At 34.5% G+C, this 18,422-nt stretch overlaps 1 long non-coding RNA gene across 1 annotated transcript; it reads right to left on the bottom strand.

Moving 5' to 3' along the window:
- Positions 1-215: 215 nt before the first annotated feature.
- On the bottom strand, positions 216-2,778 carry LOC141493927 (uncharacterized). The gene is made up of 3 exons (XR_012470359.1): positions 2,615-2,778; positions 2,310-2,368; positions 216-408 (listed from the first exon to the last, which is right to left on the bottom strand). It is a non-coding gene; the product is annotated as an uncharacterized LOC141493927 (long non-coding RNA).
- Between the last annotated feature and the right edge of the window lie 15,644 nt (positions 2,779-18,422).

Genomic DNA, 18,422 nt, shown 5'->3' on the forward strand with positions numbered 1-18,422 from the left:
AGATTCAAAGAAAGATGTTGACCTATTCTACTAGCTAGACAGAGAGTATATATACACTTAGAAGACTTTATCCTAATTCAGATATAAATGAAAATTGCAGACTTGGTGGAGTAGAGTGTGTAGAGAGAATGTTGAATAAGGAGACCCTCTTCTGTGTTCTTAACTATTTAAGAGTTGATATCATCTCCCTGGAGATTTTAGCAAACATTGGGAAATAGTGACAGTAGTGGAAAGAATCACTGGTGCTTTAGATAATGAATGATGGAGAATTAAATCCATGCTTACAGCACAATGATGAAGCACAAGGTGACGAGAGAACACAAGAAGAATGAAACGGGGTCCTGAGGTTCAATTGATGACAGCAGCAATGGATCAGTGGTGTACTGACAGGAAAGGAGCAGATCAGTTCTTTGGGAGAAAAGTAGAGGTTTGTTAGAGGTTTGGTTTGAATGACTCTGAAATCTCAAGTTATTTTCCTTAAAAGGGGCAAAGTTCAAAGCTAGTAAGTACTATGAGATGAAAGGACTACATAGGTTTCTGAGGGATAGGGTGGAAATCAATCAAATGGGATGATCACTTGATTTTTCCTTTTGTGGGGAGCCCTTAATAAGGGTAGAACATTAAGGTTGAAGAAGTACATTGAAATGGAAAGGAGATATTTCTTAGGCTCAGGTTCAAATCCTTTCCTGAAGCCTTTGGGTTTCAATCTCAAGAGATCCCTTGTGAGATCAGGTACTCATGAGGGAGAGGTGATTTATATTCTTTGGGGGTGCATAGGCTGACATTAATTACTGGACTTCAGCTGGGTAGGGGTAAATGAGTCATGTAGACATAAAAAGAATGTAAGCTCCTTAAGGTCAGAGTTGGATTCATTTTGGTCATATTTCCAGAGTTTAGCATATTGCCTTTATTTATAGAAGGTACTTAATAAGTGTTTGTTAAATGAATTAATACCTGGGGAGCCTCTACAATAATGTTGAACTAATTGTACTATGGAACATAATCTAACATTCTTTCTAGGGAAAAAAAAAACAGAGAGGGGAAGGATTCCATTAGGAATTTACATTTATAGTCTTGTTCTAACTACAGGAAACCCTTATATATAACAAATCAATAGACCCATGAGTATACTCTCACCATCTGTCTCTCTGACTTTAAAGCTTGAAAACCTCTTTTAAACTCCACTCCACCCTCCAATTTTTATTAGAATCACTTAGAGAATATCCATTTACAAGCCAGCTTCGATCCCAGAGATGATCACTGATTGTCATTTTGGACAAGTACTACTTTGCTCACTATGGAAATGTGGTCACCCCTGCAGTGGAAATAGACAGCTGTTTAGCAGCTGCACAGCATCAATTCACAGCATGTTGGGATGGGAATGGAAAATGATGTGACCCAGTTGGTAATTTGAAGAAAACTCAGGTTGGTATAATGTAATTTAATTTCCCAAGCTGGAATTGACCCAGACAAACAGGTTTATAATACTGCAATATTTAATTTTTGCCTCATCCCTATGTTCAATGCATATGCTGAAGGTATATAGGATCTATAAGATCAGCATTTTTATTGCCTCTTAGCATAAGTCACTGACTATTCTGTTATTAAAAATAAATTCCTAAGAAAAAATTTCCATAGGTCACTCAAGAAATTGATTCCAATGTTTAGCAACCTGTTTTTTATATTAATCTAAATCAGATTATAATTCTTCTTGTACTATCTTCAATGGATATAGAGAAACATACTTTGTATATTAACTCCTCAGAGATTATTTTAAATCTTCCTTTTAGCCAAATATGTTCTAACTTATATTTTCTTTCATAGCAGGGGTTGATGAAATATACCTCTGAATAGTTTATGTGGGATCATCACCAACATCATCATCATCCTCTCTCTCTCTCTCTCTCTCTCTCTCTCTCTCTCTCTCTCTCTCTCTGTCTTTACTTCTATCTCCCTGCTACAGGTTTAGTTTTCATATTCATATTGTTAGTCCAGATTCTCTTTTAATTAATAAAGTTATAGCATATCTCTCATTAATCAATGAACTCTAAGCTCTCATTCCAGTTGTTAAATATTATTTAATATACAGTACATACTTCTTTTCCTAAAAAAGTTTTTACTCATTCCTTTTCAAATCCCCTAAACTCTTAGACTTAAATCATTAATTATCAAGATTTCTGTCTAAGCTACTTATTAACAATCTAACAATAACAACAGCAAAAGACATAAATGATTATTTACAGTGTACCACCTGGGACATAGATCACAACCACAGTCATCTTTAACTATCCCTACAACTGCTGTCTTACCTTTTATTTCCCTCAGGAGGTCAATTAATGTCTTTTCTTCAAAAATGGTAAACACGTCTCTGAAAAATAAGGGTTAAACACAGTTTTTTAAGGAAAAGTTCTCTCAGTCCTTTCTCCCTTCCCCCTCATCCATCTATTCTTTCTTCAACCTTCACATTTTATAATAAGTGTTAAACTCTTGGTCTTCCCACAGACTACTCATTGCCTCCAAAAGTTATGATCACAATTTCTATAGTTTCTATGGAAGAGACTATTGTAGATTGTTATGGGGTTTTTCCAACAAGTAAAATAAAGTAGCTCTTCACCCTCTTCCCTTTCTTCTTGTTCATTTTTCTTCTCTTCTTCAGTCTCTAGTTTTTTTCTGCTTTTCCACTACCATGTTGTCATCATGCCCTGATGCTTCCTTCTCTTCTTTCTCTTCTTCCCTCCTCTTCTTTCAAGGCTTTAGTTGTAGTAATAAGAGAATCTGGGATCTACAAGTAGAATGTTAAAGAATATATTTTTTTAAACATTTTTATAAATGGTGATTGAACAAAAATTCACTGAAATATTTAATTTGCCATTTGTTTCTAACTCCACTTTCAATTCAGCTTCTCATGATGAAGATAATTTGAAATTCCATAACTAGAATTTATTTGAAGAGGTTTGACCCAGAAGGGACTGGGTCTCACTTTGCCTGCTTTCTTTCCTGTTAATTACTTGCTCAGTCACAAGATCCCTTCTTCTTTTTAATTTGTAACAGCATATTTGATTTTCATCTCTAGGGGATTTTGCCCTTATGTTTTCCCTTCTGAAGGATCCAAATTCACTGGTCATCTTTAAGTGAAAGAATGTGTTTACTGCTCACTAACTGCTAGGGTAGTGGGAGGAAAAGCAGGTGAACATTTTCATAGGACCATAGATTTAGTGAATAGCTAGCAATGGATAGAGCAATGGGCCTGAAGTGAGGAAAAAACCTGAGTTCCAACCTGGCCTCAGCACCTACTAGTTTTGACATGCACAAGTCACTGTACTCTGCTTCAATTTTCTTATCTATCAAATGAGCTAGAGAAGGAAATGGCAAACTAATTCAGAATCTTTGCCAAGCAAACCATACATGAAGTCACAAAGTTGTAAACAACTGAAAAATGACTCTAAGACAACAGATTTACAACTTGAAGCACTCCAGAACAACCTAGTTCAACTCTCCTCCTTTCACAGGTGAAAAACTAAGACCAAGAGAGGTTAAAGATGCTTGGCCAATGTCACATAGCTTTAAATGATAGAGTCAGTGATTTAAACCTAGGTCTTCTGACTCCAAAGCACACTTTCCTCTGTATTTTGTTATTTATATTAAATCAACTTTAATAAGAGGGAGATTATTGTTTTTGGTAGTAGTGTGTTCCTCAGCAATGGGGATCTTTAATCAGAGAATGAACGAACTGTTAAGGATATTGTAGAGGGAAGCTGTTCTCTTGGAAAAGGGGATCGTTCACGTATCAGGGTATGGTGTCTTTGTTCTATTAAAAATTTGGGGATGATAGATTTAGATCTAGAAAGGACTTCAAGGGCCATTTGATCAAACCCTTCTCATTTTTAAGATGAGAAAATGTATTATACAGAGAGGTTAAAAGAGTTTACATTGACCACACAACTAGAAAGCATCAATTCTGTTCACTATATTGTATTAGTTCTTATGAATCAAACAAACAAATAATAGCCCCAAACCATACTAATTGTCCTTGAAGTTTCTTTTCAAATTTCTTTCTATAATTATATTAAGAAAAACAGAGCTAAACTATTTGGATTTAAATGTCAAGAGTATATCATAGATGGAATAGTTCCAGCAAGTAGTCCAATCTATTTTATAGGACATTAGCTCATTCTATGGCACGTCAGGCCAGATGCAATTATTTCCATTTACTAAGTGAGGGACACGAGGCCAAGTGGCTTATCTAAGAACACTCATGTCAGGTCTCCACCAGCAAACGGAAGCAGGAAATTGAGGTGATTCTCTAATTCTGGTGAAAGTAGAGACTATAATTTATAGACTGTGTAAATCTGTTACGAAAGAGAAAATTTGTGAAACAGTACATCTATATACCAATGAAATAACAGGACTCTTCTCCCTACTTTTCTCCTAGCCTCAGAACAGCAGGATAAGCATAAAGATCTAATCTAAATTCTTTATTTTATATTTTTTGTAATGTGAAGGCTCTTAACCTTATGCACATTTTGTCAGGTTAGGTCTTCACAGGATTGCTTCTACTTCTTCCTTCAAAATTTTAGGGATAATGCTGAGGGGGTTAGGATAATACATGGCTTTTTAACACACACACACACACACACTGTGTGTGTGTGTGTGTTAAAAAGCCATGTATTATATATATGATATATTTATATATTTTTAATTTTTTGACTACATGCAAAGAGTTTTCAATATTCATTTTTTTTGTAAGATATTGAGTCCCACATTTTTCTTGCTTTCTCTCTTCCCTTTCCTTTCCCTTTAATAGCAAGTAATCTTATATAGGATATACTTGTAACTATGTTCAACATATTTCCATAATAGTCATGTTGTGAAAGAATAATCAGAAGAAAAGAGAAAAAAACCAAGAGAGGGAAAAATCAGAAAGCATAAAATAAATTTAAAAAACAGAAAATTGTATGCTTTGTTCTATATTCAGACTTCATAGGTTTTTCTCTGGAAGTGAATTGTATTTTTCATTACAAGCCTTTTAGAACTATCGTTGATCTTTGTGCTGCTGAGAAGAGCTAAGTTTATCATAGCTGATCATCACTCAGTGTTGCTATTAATGTATACAATGTTCTCTTGGTTCTCTTCACATTACTTAGCATTAGCTCATGCAAGTCTTTCCAGGGTTTTCTGAAGTCCCACCTCTCATGATTTCTTACAAAACAGTATGTACCATAATTTGTCAGCCATTTTCCAATTGATGGGCATCCATTCATTTTCCAATTCTTTTCATGGCTTTTTTATATACTATCTATTGCTATAATGTCAATCAATAATAACAATATTCTGTAATAATTATAATAAGCATACTAATAAATGTTTTAATAGCTAGCATTTATGTAACACTTTAAGGTTTACAAAGTGCTATACATACATTGTTTGATTTTATTCTAATAACCATCTCATTAGGTAGAGGCTATTATTAACCCTTGAATAGAAGGGAAAATAAAATTAGACAGAGATTAAATGACTTGTCTGGTAGCAACTGGATTTAAATACAGTTTTTTTCTCACTCTAGATTCAGCTCTCTATCTGACCTAGACACTTACTAGCTATGTGACCCTAGGCAAGTCGATTAACCCGTTTGCTTCAGTTTCTTCATCAGTAAAATGAGCTGGAGAAAGAAATGTCAAATCATCCAGTATCCTTGCCAAGGAAGCCCCAAATGGGGTCACAAAGAGTTGGACATCACTGAAGTGAATAAACAGCAAAAACTTTCTATCTATCCACCTATCTCTCTCTATCTACTTACCTATCTTCCTTTCTATCCATCTCTGTCTACATATGTGTGTATGTGTATATATATATATATATATATATATATATATATATAGTATATTTGCACACATATTCACACACACACACACACACACATATATATATATATATATATATATATATATATATATATATATATATAGTTTTCTTGTGCAATGTGTACCTTTCCAAAGTACTCCTGAAGCTTGACTACTAAATCAATTGCAGGAATGTATTTGCTAGAATCATTTTTTTTAATACTGTGTACATAGGTCCAGAGAAGGGCTGTCTCATTAAGCATTTCCTCTTCTTCCTCTTAGTCCTGCTCCTTCTCATTGTCCATCACCCATCATCTCCTCCTCATCATCTTATTTTATCAGTTTGAAGCACCTCACTCCTTCCCAACTTGATTAGGCTGTTTATACCTACTTTATGCTTTTGATTGATTAATTCAGTAGAGTTATCCAGAATTGTTTGCAACCATTTTACACTTCTTTTTTAGTTTCTTTGATTGATTCAATCAAAGAAGTATTCCCTCCTAACAAAAATATGAGGGTTTAGAATATTTTATTAGTTATATTAATTTGGATTGTGTTATCAGACACATCCCTTTATATGCATAGAGGGATAATAGAGTTACTTAAGTAGCTTGACTATTGCTTAACTATTTAAGTGGCAGATTTTAACTCAGGTTTTCTGACTCCAAATGCAGTGCGGTTCCCACTGTATTGTGAAGTTTTAAAATAAATTCACAGTTAAGTAATCTGCTGTTCTTTAATCAAAATATTGGCTAATACAAACTTGATTTACATCAAACCCTCCCCCCAACAACCTTGTATTTTAAATTAATAAGATTTTACTCTGTATAGTACTATAAATACTATGGAAACTATTAATAACACAAGTGTACTCTTCTCCTTGACTGTTACTATGGCAGTTATATTAAGCATATGAGGCAAACTAAGTGGCAAGCATATATAAATAATACTCAATAACTCATCAATATTGCCAGATTAGAAATCTTCAAAACCTTTCAGAAAATGATGAGTCTTCCTGACCCCCCGACACTCAGCCGTCTTTTCCTGGTGACTGCAGCTGCCTTCTCTCTTGAAACAGCAGTTCTCTTAATGGCTGAATCTTTTCCAAGAATAATAATGACAACTGCATTTTGTGTTTTCCCTGAGGAGTGCTAAGAATTTCACAGGGATTTTTTTCATACTATATAACACTGTGTTAGGGGGGTAGATGTCATTTCTGGGGATGGTAGCCAGAGAGCCAAAAGGCATGAATGGAATGTGGAGGAAATTCTTTCTCTGAATTTTAATCTCAGCCAAGTCCTTAAGTCACTGAGTAAATTGTGTCATTGGGGACCTGGTCCAAAGTCAATTATCCTTTTTTGAATGAATTAAAAACTTTTATTAAGGGCTTAACATGTCCCAAGCTCTGTGCTGCATACTGGGGGACAAAATGTTAAAGTAAGGTAGTCCCTGCTCTCAAATAATTTACCTTATAATTGGAAGAGAGAGAGACAATATTTTTAGGGGGAGCAGTAGCAGTAAAAAGTGTTTTGCAAGGCAAATCCCCGAGAGAGTGAGTGATCAATATGCAGCACCCTTTCTGGGAGTAAGAATAGTGTTGCTTCAAATTCTATCCTCAGAGTAAGAAACAGAAAGACAGCAAAAATTGCAAGGAAATGTCCAGAGTGAAGCATGGCTGGTTCCAGGTAGTCTAGATACATCAACCTCTCACCAATTATGATAGCATAGACCTACGGGGTCAAAGATCTTTTTCTGTTTCAATTATCCTTACCTACACAAAGAAATATGCCATCAAAATTCAGGAAATTAAAGAATACTGGCTCTGTAGTAAAAAGAACTGGGTTCAGATTGTGCCTTTGGGGGTGGCTAGGTGGCACAGTGGTAAAGCACTGGCCCTGGAATCAGCAGTACCTGGGTTCAAATCCCGTCTCAGACACTTAATAATTAACTAGCCCTGTGGCCTTGGGCAAGCCACTTAACCCCATTGCCTTGCAAAAAACCTAAAAAATCCCCAACCAAACAGATTGTGCCTTTGATACTTAATATTGTCTGACCTCCAGAAAGTCATTTGACCTTGAATTTCAATGTTCCTATCCGTAAGATTAGAGGGTAGCTCTAGATGAGCCTGCAAAGTCACAAACAATTCTAGAACTATGATTCTTATAGTATACCTCATCATGATATGTTCACACATATAAAGGCATCCAATGTTATAGCAGGGTCTAATGATTTAGAAAGACTTCGAATATGGCCCCAGTGTTTTAACAAACTAGGACAAAGTCACAAAACCATGATGACTAGATCACTATAAATTTTTGTTATCTAAACTGGGTCTTCACAGCAGCAAGACAATCTTTTTCCCCCTCCTCATTGATTATTAATCCTACTATCTATAGTGTCTCCTCAAAACTTTCTTTCCTCCAAGGTCCCACAACCCTCTTCTCTATCTTCACCTATTATTTTATTGGAGAGATAGAGACAAACTGCTGTGGCTCCTTCTTTTCCTCTTCTTTACAACTTAACAACCCTTGACATCTTTCTCTATTCTCTTATTCTTTAGTCTCTGATGGAGAGGTGGTTGATCCTTGCCCCAAAAGCTAACCTTCCTATCCTTTTCTTAGCTCCCTAAACAAATCCTTTTGAATTTTTCCAGCATACCAATGCTCAGATTGTCTTCTCTCTTTCTTATTTTCACTTTATCTTGTCTTTTAGACTGGATCCATTCTTGCCCAAGTATCCATTCTTAAAAAGATTTTTTAGACCCTACCACCTTTTCCAAATTTTGTTCTCTTCCTTTTCTCAAATGCTTAGAAAAAATTTTCTATACTTGCTTCCTTCATTTCTCCTTTTACTCTTTTTAAAGTTACAACAATCTTACTTTGAAACTTAGCTGTTATCTCCAAATCATGTGATCTTTTAATTGTCAAATCTGATGGCTTCTTCTGGCAGAAACTGAAATGACTGACCATCTTTCTACTGAATACATTCTCCTCATTGTGTCTTTCATTGTGCTTTCCCTTGGTTTTCAGTTCTCTTTCCACTTCCTGGTCATCACAGCCACCAACTCTCTCTTATCTCTGCCCAGTGGTTTTCAAGATCTTTCAGTGCAGAAGTTATTCCCATTTTATTTTTATGTTCCTAGAGGCTTACACATAGTAAAACTTGATAAATGATTATTGGATGACTGGTTAATTTTTTAAATGATATATATGAAGGTCATGGAAAAAGTGAGTTGAATCATCTCACAAATCAGGGAAGTAATATTTTACTATATAGTAGATTATAATGCATTTTGTCCTATAGGAGGGAATGTCTACAGAAACCTTGACAAGATCTACAACATAAAAGGCAGATACTCCTAAATATTTACAGATGAAACTGGGAAGATCACAAATAAAAGAAAAATAGCACAGTTCTTTTAGCACTTCTATAGTAAAGTATTTTTTATCATTGATATCAGTAGAACTACTACATCTGAATTCAAATAACTTGATTTCCAATGTACAATATGAGAAACTGAAGTTGAAACAGAACTGGGATTAATAGTTGGATCAGATCAACTGATTGGTGGAGAAATTGATGAATTTACATTCATGATATAATATTGAAAACAATGAGGGGTTTATTTCCAAATTATCTTAAAGAGGGAAACATAATAATTTGGGGAGAAAAAGACAATGGTATACCAAAAGCGCAATCTAGAGGACATAAATGGGCAGCTATGTGGTATAGTGAATAGAGAGCCAAGCCTGGAGTCAAGAAGACTCAGCTTCAAAAATTTCAAACTTGGTCTCAATACTTACTAGTTGTGTGACTCTAGGCAAGTCACTTAATCATATTTATCTCAGTATCCTCTTCTATAAAATGACCTGGAAAAGGAAATAGCAAACAATTCTAGTGTTGTTGCCAAGAAAACCCCCAAAAGAAGTCATGAGTTAGACATAACTGAAAATTGTATGGGAAGACATGAATATTAATCCACATACCTTTCTCATCTTTATAAATACTTATGAGTTATCACATATTTTTATGACTATCTCATTTCCCATCTTTTTATTTGGAGTTCAGAGAGAAGCTGTCTTGGGGCAAGTTGTATCCAGCTATTATTCCTTAATGTTCAAGGGTCAGTTGATTGTTGTTGTTATTTATAGAAGGCCTTCTTATTGAAAATGCAAAATACAAACAGGAATTTTTCTAAACAAAACAAAACAAAAACAAAAAACCAAGCTACCTCATATATAGTAAAAAATTGATGGAAAAGTATAAAGAATTTAAAGTTCCACTGCATTTATTATTTCTTTGTTATTAAAAAGTTATTTGACTTAGAGCAGAATGCAACTTTTAAAAAAACTCCCATTAAAGAGTACCTTTTGCAAATGTTAAAAGCATGGAATAATTTTATTTATCTCTTTTTTATCCTATGGATGGAGAGGTGGGACAGAGGCTCTTAATGAATAAGATTAGGATAACACAGATAGCAGCTGAAGATTTCTTCAATAGTTTGAGAGACTTTAAATACTTCTCCATTGAAATTTAATATTTGATAAATGTAATATTCTAAACTTATTTTCAAAAGAGGGAAGGAAAGAAGGAAGGAAGGAAGGAAGGAAGGAAGGAAGGAAGGAAGGAAGGAAGGAAGGAAGGAAGGAAGGAAGGAAGGAAGGAAGAAATAGTTGTTGAGGTAGAAACAATGAGGAGCCTGAGGGGAAAGTAGCTACTACATTTTAGAATCATAAGAGAAAAGGAAAGAAAAGTTGGGAATTGTTTAATATACTTTTTAGCTTTTGGGGTAGCAGATTTTAAAGCCTTCAGAGTCAGGATAGGAAAATGGCCTAAAATTCTAGAGGGAGAGATCAACCCAGGAGAGAAGAAAGGCTCTTAAGTCTAAAATAGTGAAGAAATGGAAAGAAATTATTCCAAAGAAGATTAAAAAAGGGGAGAGGGCATTATCTAAAGAGACTGATATATATTGATATATATATATATATACATACATACATACATATATATATATATATATATGTATATACATATATACATAGGAAACTTATTGATCAGTTTGGATTTTTAATAAATTATATAAAAGGAGAAAAGAGGTTTCTCATAGAAGACCTTCAGAATTGTGATGTTTAATATTTCTGCCATTGTCCTGACTGGTAATGTAAAACACAAATATCAAGTTTATATAACACAAATCTAAGAGGGATGATTTCTGTTTAAACAAGATTCTAGTTCCCATTAAGAAATACCTTTAAACTTCAAAACAAGATTATAAGAACTCTTTGAAAATCTTAAAACAGGATATAAATAGTTATTATTATTTCCCCATCTAATTAGTGTTATAAAACTGCCAGACAGAATCAAAGTTGGATGACTTAAATTCTGCCAAGAATTGGATGGAATATACATTGATTTGGGGTAAGTAGGCAGTGAAAGGGATAGTGCTGAGTCTGAAGTCAGAAAGATTCATCTTTCTGAGTTTAAATCTGACCTCACTCAGACTCTTACTAGCTGTGTGACCCTGCACAGGTCACTTAACTCTTTTTGCCTCAGCTTTCTCATCTGAAAAATGAGCTGGAGAAGGAAATATAAAATCTTTCCAGTATCTTTGCCATGAAAACTCCAAATAGTGTCAAAAGGAGTGAGACACAACCAAAAATGACAATAATAAAATACATTGCTTTTGGTTTGCATCCCCAATTTTAGAAATTCAGATTTATTTCATTCACCTTGGCTTGGAATTTTAACTTAGCTTACTAAAATAAGAGATTTATCTATTTTACTTAACCAAAATCTTAGACCCTAAGGAGTAGGGACTGGAATAAATTATTTGCTGCTGATTCTATTAGTTAAGTGTAATAGCATGGCTCCAACTCTATTATAAAGCCAAACAACAGGAAAACAAAAGAGCAAAATTTAGAGGGATTATGTAGGACTATGGTGTTTAAGTAAGGAAAAATTTACATTGGCATAGAACTTTTTGCAAGGTATAATGTACAAAACCTCCCCTTTATAATAGATGATTTTTTCTTTAATATCACTTTCCACACTTTCAATAAAATTCTTTCCTGTTAACAATGAATATATTTAAACAAAATAAATCAATATATTGATCATCTATTGCAACATATGCCTTATTCCATTTTTACATTCCTTTCCTCTGCTAAGAAGACATCAACCTGCTCCTGATTGATCTGCAAATGGGGGTTGTTCAGAGGAGTTCTCTTAATTAGATTGTGGAGCAACCTTTACATGAAATGCTTGCTCAATGTCTCTTTTTATAAGGAATGGATATGTCTATTGGCTTCTTGTTAAAAAGGCAAAGACAGCATATGATTAGGGCTCATAGACTGTGCCAAGACGAACTTGTCAAATCTTTGAGTTTCTTTAGTGGCCCCTAGAGTTTCATTGACAAGGATCACCTCTAAGATAGTTAGGTGTACTAGGACCCTTGGGAAAATTGCCTGTTGTCTTTGAAGTCACTCCTCTATTTTGACCTATCAGAGAAAGCCAGCAGAGTACAATTTCTTCTTTCCCTTACTCTCTTTATTCTATGTTCAGCAGACATGGGAATGAAGAAAAAATACTTTTTTCTTTCCCTTTTCAAGAGTTTTTATGCTGAAGAAGCATTAAAAGAGGGCAAATTCCTGGAAATTCTACTGTCTTCTAATTTCCATTTTCCTTTATGAAGATAGGTAGCTCTGACCAGGATTAAGGGAGAGAAGCAGCACATGTGTAGAGGGAGAGTATTAGGAATTCTTATAAAAGTACAAGGCATCAGAAAAAACTAGGAAGACTAACATGAATTGATAAAAAGTGAAATGAGAAGAAACAGGAGAACTTTGTACACAGGAACAGCAATATTGTACAGTGATAACAGTGAATAACCAATTTCTTCTTAAAAATACAATTATACAAGACAATTTTGAAGGACTTTTGATGAAAAATACCATCCACCTTCAGAGAAAGAACATTCAGAGTCTGCATGCAAATTGAAACAAACTTTTAAAATTTTCTTTATTATTCTTGGTTTGCTATTTTGTTTTGTTTTGGGGTCTATGCTTTATTTTTCAGCATGAAGATGTTTTGCAAAATTATTCATGTATTATTGTCCTTGAGTTATTTTAGTTGAGTCCAATGTTTTGGGACTCCATTTTTAATTTTCTTGGCAAAGTTACTGGTGTAGTTTGTCATTTCCTTCTCTAGTTCATTTTATAGATTAGGAAACAGAGGTAAACAGGGCAAAGTGACTTGCTCAGAGCCACAGAGATAATAAGTAAGTGTCTGAAGCAGGATTTGAACTTACAAAGATGAATATTCCTGACTTCAGCTCTGAGGGTCTAATTATTGTGGTAGTTTATATCAAATTGTTTACCTTCTCAAGGATGGAGAAAGGGAGTGAGAAAAAAGAAGGAAAAATATGGAACTCAAAATTTAAAAATACTCTGATGTCAAAAAGTTTTGTTTACATGTAATTGAGAAAAATAAAACTATATGCAAAATACAAAAGAAAAGAATGAAAGAAAATAAAAAGTACAGGGCAGACATAGTCTCTTACATGAAATTGAAATTCTTAGACAATGTTTCTCAAACACAAACTCTTTTATAGGGAAGGGAGAGTTTTTATTCTGTAGGTAAGATAATTCCAGAATTTACCTTTCTAAGCAAGAGTTAGGGCATTTCTTAGGCAGTATGAATTTTGAGAATTGTCCCATAAGCAATTCTGAGAGGGCTTGGGAATTAGATTTTTTTAGAAATAGAAGGGCAGTTTGAGCGGTTGTCTCTTGGAGAGAGAAATGTTTTTTTACAATTTAAAACCTGAAATTGAAACCATGAAAACAGCTACCCCATACCCTGCATCCCTACCCTAACTAGCTCTTATTGTTAGTTATTTAAAAAATAAAGATCTAATAAGAAATTATTGCTTGTCTAAAGTTTTCAAGGTGTTTTTGATTCCTTGTGGGGTCTGTTTTGGGAGGGATTGTGTAGAATTCCATGGGAGAGAGGGATTTTGCCATAATTTCAGGATGGTTCCCTAATGTAACCCAAAGGTTAGCTCACTTTCAAGAGGGCTTTATGGGTTAACTTGAGTGCTTTATGTGTTTTCATTTTCTCTTTATGGGCTCCTGAGAGTCCTTTGGATTTTTTTTTTCATTTTCTGTACTATAAAATAAAAACTGCCCATTACTTGATATGCATTTATTACCTTGAACACTTACATGGATACTAGGGAACCTGTTACATTTTTAGGAACTTTGACATGTGCATACTTCAGATTTCTTAGAATAAATTTAGGGTGGAGAAGTATAAACCAAAGAATATAGGGATCTTTTTGTTTAGCTTCCTAGAATGGAACCAGTCCAACACAGAGCTTGGTGGGATCCTGAGCTGTGGGTTACAGGCGGCTACCTTATTCAAAATTCTGATGTCTTCTGATCATCTTTTCGTTTCATTCTTGTCAGTGCATAACTTTTTTATTCTCTAATTCTGCTTACTCCATTCTGCTTTAGTAGAAGCTCCTTTTTAAATATAAAATACCATGACTGGGTGAGAGACGACAGAGAAACACCAAATCTTATTATGGAAGAAAAGGTGAAATTCCAGGTTAAGAAAGGTTATGTCTCAGAAGTTAAAATGTGTTGATTATGGGGAATTTTGAAAGATCACAGGATTAGAGGGTTTTCAGTTTTTGGCTTTACCACTTAACATTCTGTGACCATAAGAGAATCACTTACCCCTCAGAGAACCTGTTTCCTCATCATCAAAATGGGTATAGGAGCATTTGTTCTATATAGGACTATTTTAGGGGAAAAGGCATTGTAAGCTATAAAGTCCTATGAGTGTGAATAGCAGCATGTATTTATTCCATGTGTTACAGGATCTAATCTTCTCCTAATAGGCATAGTATCAGCAATAACACTTTTAGACTTATGTTCCAAAAAAGTTCAAAGAAAAAGGACCTATAAGTGCAAATATAGATATAGATATAGATATAGATATAGATATAGATATAGATATAGATATAGATATAGATATAGATATAGATATAGATATAGATATAGATATAGATATAGATATAGATAGATATATATAAGTTTTTTTGTGGTGGCAAGGAATTGGAAATTAAGAGTCTGACCATCAAATGGAGAATGGTTAAACAAATTATGATATATGAAGGTAATGAAATAGTATTAACTCTAAGAAATGATGAAAGGGATTATTTTTACAGAAGCACAGGAAGACTTGTATGTACTGATACAGAGTGAAATGAATAGAACAAGAATATTTTATAACATAATGAACAGCATGGAAAAACTTAAGAAGTCTGATTAATGTAATGATCAACTATGATTTCAGAGGAATGGTAATAAAGAAAGCTGCCTGTTTTTTGAAATAGGGGAAATATGCAGAATGTTTGGATATGACCAATGGAAGAATTTGCTTTGCTTAACTATTCTTATTTTTTTTTTTTAGGTTTTTGTTTTGCAAGGCAGTGGTTTTAAGTGGCTTTCCAAGGCCACACAGCTAGGTAATTATTAAGTGTCTGAGACCGGATTTGAACTCAGGTACTCCTAACTCCAGGGCTGCTATTTTATGCACTGAGCCACCTAGCTGGCCCCAACTATTCTTATTTGTGACAAGAATTTGATTTTTTTTCTTTTTCCAGTGGGGATGAGGAAGGAAAAACAGGTGGATGGGAGAGCAAATAGATTTTTATTAATGGAAAAAATGCTTAATTAAATTGATTTGAAAATAATTAAACAGCATTTTTAAAAAAATAACCAGAACTCAATGTCAGTTATGCAAGGAAAGCTTCAATTATTAATGCAGCATATTAAATGAGATATCCCCAGCTCAAGGAGTTCTTAAATTGAACTCAGCTTGTCAGCCCTAACATAAGAATGAAAAGAATTATCAGGAAAAGGTCAGAGGTTAGGAATAATTGGTATTTTGCTTTTTACCCACCTTTCATTCCTCCATATTAGTTGAGTATTGTTGTCTACATTAGCTCTGTGAGATCATAGGATCATAGATCAAGATCTAGGTCATTTAGTCCAATTTCTTCATTTTGCATGTGAGAAAGATGAAGCTCAGTGTTTAGGTGACTTGCCCAAGGTCATATCTAAATAACAAGTCATGGAGCTGGGGTTTTGAGGAATGGAGTTTTTTCCTCTAACACCAGCATTCTTTTCATAGCACATGCTACCTCCTAATGCAATTCTAAATTTTTTATGAAAGATGATTTTAAATTTTAGAGGGTGCTTATTGATAGGGTTCTTCCTCTCCTTTTCCTTTTGGGACCACAAGAAGTGAGCAATTTATTTTTGTGGGGGATTGCAAAATATTTTCCCCTTTCTTAAAGGGAATGACAAATTCCATTTAAAAAAAAGAAAGAGAAGACCTCCTGTCCCCACTGGAAAATAACAACATTGTAGATCACAGTAACTGAAAGGTTCACATCTTATAAACATAACATGCTGCATTACTCAGGTCTGAGTTATTATGTTACACTGCAGAGAGCAGCAGCCTCTGAATATATTAATGATTCATGCTTGCCTTGGCAGAACATAATGTATACTAATCATTCTGAACCAGGGTACGAGGCTACTTTAAACGCATTTGTCCAGTTAATAGTTTGACTTAATCTGATATTCCATTGGGTCACTGGCCTTTTCATTGTAGGTAATGTACAGAAGAAAATGTATAGTCAACACACTGTTGAATCAACATCGGGCTCTTCTGTTACTAGGCAACCTACTACTTAAGCTTTACCTCTGCATAATTCTGCAAATACTTCTTCTAGCAGCTGATAAACCCAAGCGAGGGCTCACTGGGCATGTGTGTGAGTGTGAATTTGAGCTGAGAAGGGAAGAGTGACAAAAGGCAAAGAGTATTTCAGTTATACTGCATTTTACAAGCATTAAGCAATAAGCTTCCATAATAAACAACCGTGCCAGAGCTAATACTCAATAAACAGTATGCTTTATAAGCAATTAGGGATCTGAATCGCAGAATAAGACATTTCGGCAGAGCAGAAGCTCCTACCCTAACAATGCTTAGTAAGATAAAGTGGCTTGTTAAAAGTGTCATAATTCTCCTTTAAAATCAATTAACAGTTGGGTGTATTTGGGTCTGCCAAGGCTACAGTTTCTTAATCAAATGTGAACACAATCAAAGAGCCTCTTCTCAGCTTATACAATGACCAGTATTTAGCCCAGAAAGCACAGTTGAAAATAACATGATAGATGGATGTTGTCACCAGTTTGTTTATCAACTTGAGAGTCTGTTGAAGATATCGAGATGAGTCAGGAAATGTATTTTGTCAGGGTTTCAAAGAAAGTCAAAGGCTACCCTATTATATCATTGCCTCAGTAAGATTTAGTGTGGGGTTTTTTTGGAGGGGAATTATTGGATGTAGGGAAACCCACTAGCAAAATAACTGTCCTTATGGCAACTTCTTGAAATTGTGGAAATGTTAGAAAACTGATGTAGTTACTGTTTTGCCTTTTATGACAAGGGATATTTTATGACAGAATATAGAGAATCAAGCTGCAGATTTCTGTCCCCTTCTCACTCGTCCTCCTCCTGCATCTTTACTATGTGTGAGCTTAATGACTATATTTGCAAAGATACTATTAAATAAGAATAGACTTTTGCATCATCTCCACCAATGTGCACACACTACTAAGTACCCATTTGTAAGTGGTGCTGTGCTCAGTGTTGTAAAAAGTGGTGTTGACAAATGTGCATGCATGTTTTCATTCCGTGTGTTACAGGATCTAATCTTCTCGTAATAGGCATAGTATCAGCAATAACACCTTTAGACTTATGTCAAGGGTGAGTAGCAAAGCATTTTGCAAACCTTAAACTTAGTTATAATTGTTATTCTTAAGAGATTATAGAACAATAAAAGTATTCACAATTACCTGCTCTGTATTAGAGGCACCCGTGATCTAGGTATGCAATAGGCCAAGGATAGTAGACAGAAATCCAAAGTGAGATTTCCTAATCCAAATATTCCCAGCATGGTATATAATGCCATGACTTTGAATGAAGGTTGACTATTCCTCTATGCATACAAATATGCCAGCTTTACTGAGTCCTGAGCTATAACCTATAATGTTACTTATAAAGATTGCCCATGTTGGAACTCTTGAAAAATGTGATTTGTTCCCCTTCCCCAGTGGAACAATTGGTAAATTTAGTTCTAAACAAGTCACTTTTGGGACTTTTTCTTTACTTTCTTGTAAAATGAGGGGATTGGTCTAGATAATCCCTAGCATCCTCTTCTGATTAAAATTCAAAGACTTTGAATCTTAGTGAATTAGCTCTTTGAAAATGTATGTAATATAGCCATAACTTTTTTCTTTTTTTTTTTTTTAGACATAACTTTTTTTTTTCTTAGTTTTTTTTTTTTTTTGCAAGGCAAATGGGGTTAAGTGGCTTGCTCAAGGCCACACAGCTAGGTAATTAGTAAGTGTCTGAGACCGGATTTGAACCCAGGTACTCCTGACTCCAAGGACAGTGTTTTATCCACTATGCTACCTAGCCGCCCATTAGACATAACTTTTAAGAATAACT

This window comes from Macrotis lagotis, chromosome 7 (assembly GCF_037893015.1).
Source record: "Macrotis lagotis isolate mMagLag1 chromosome 7, bilby.v1.9.chrom.fasta, whole genome shotgun sequence".
Lineage (NCBI taxonomy): Eukaryota > Metazoa > Chordata > Mammalia > Peramelemorphia > Peramelidae > Macrotis > Macrotis lagotis.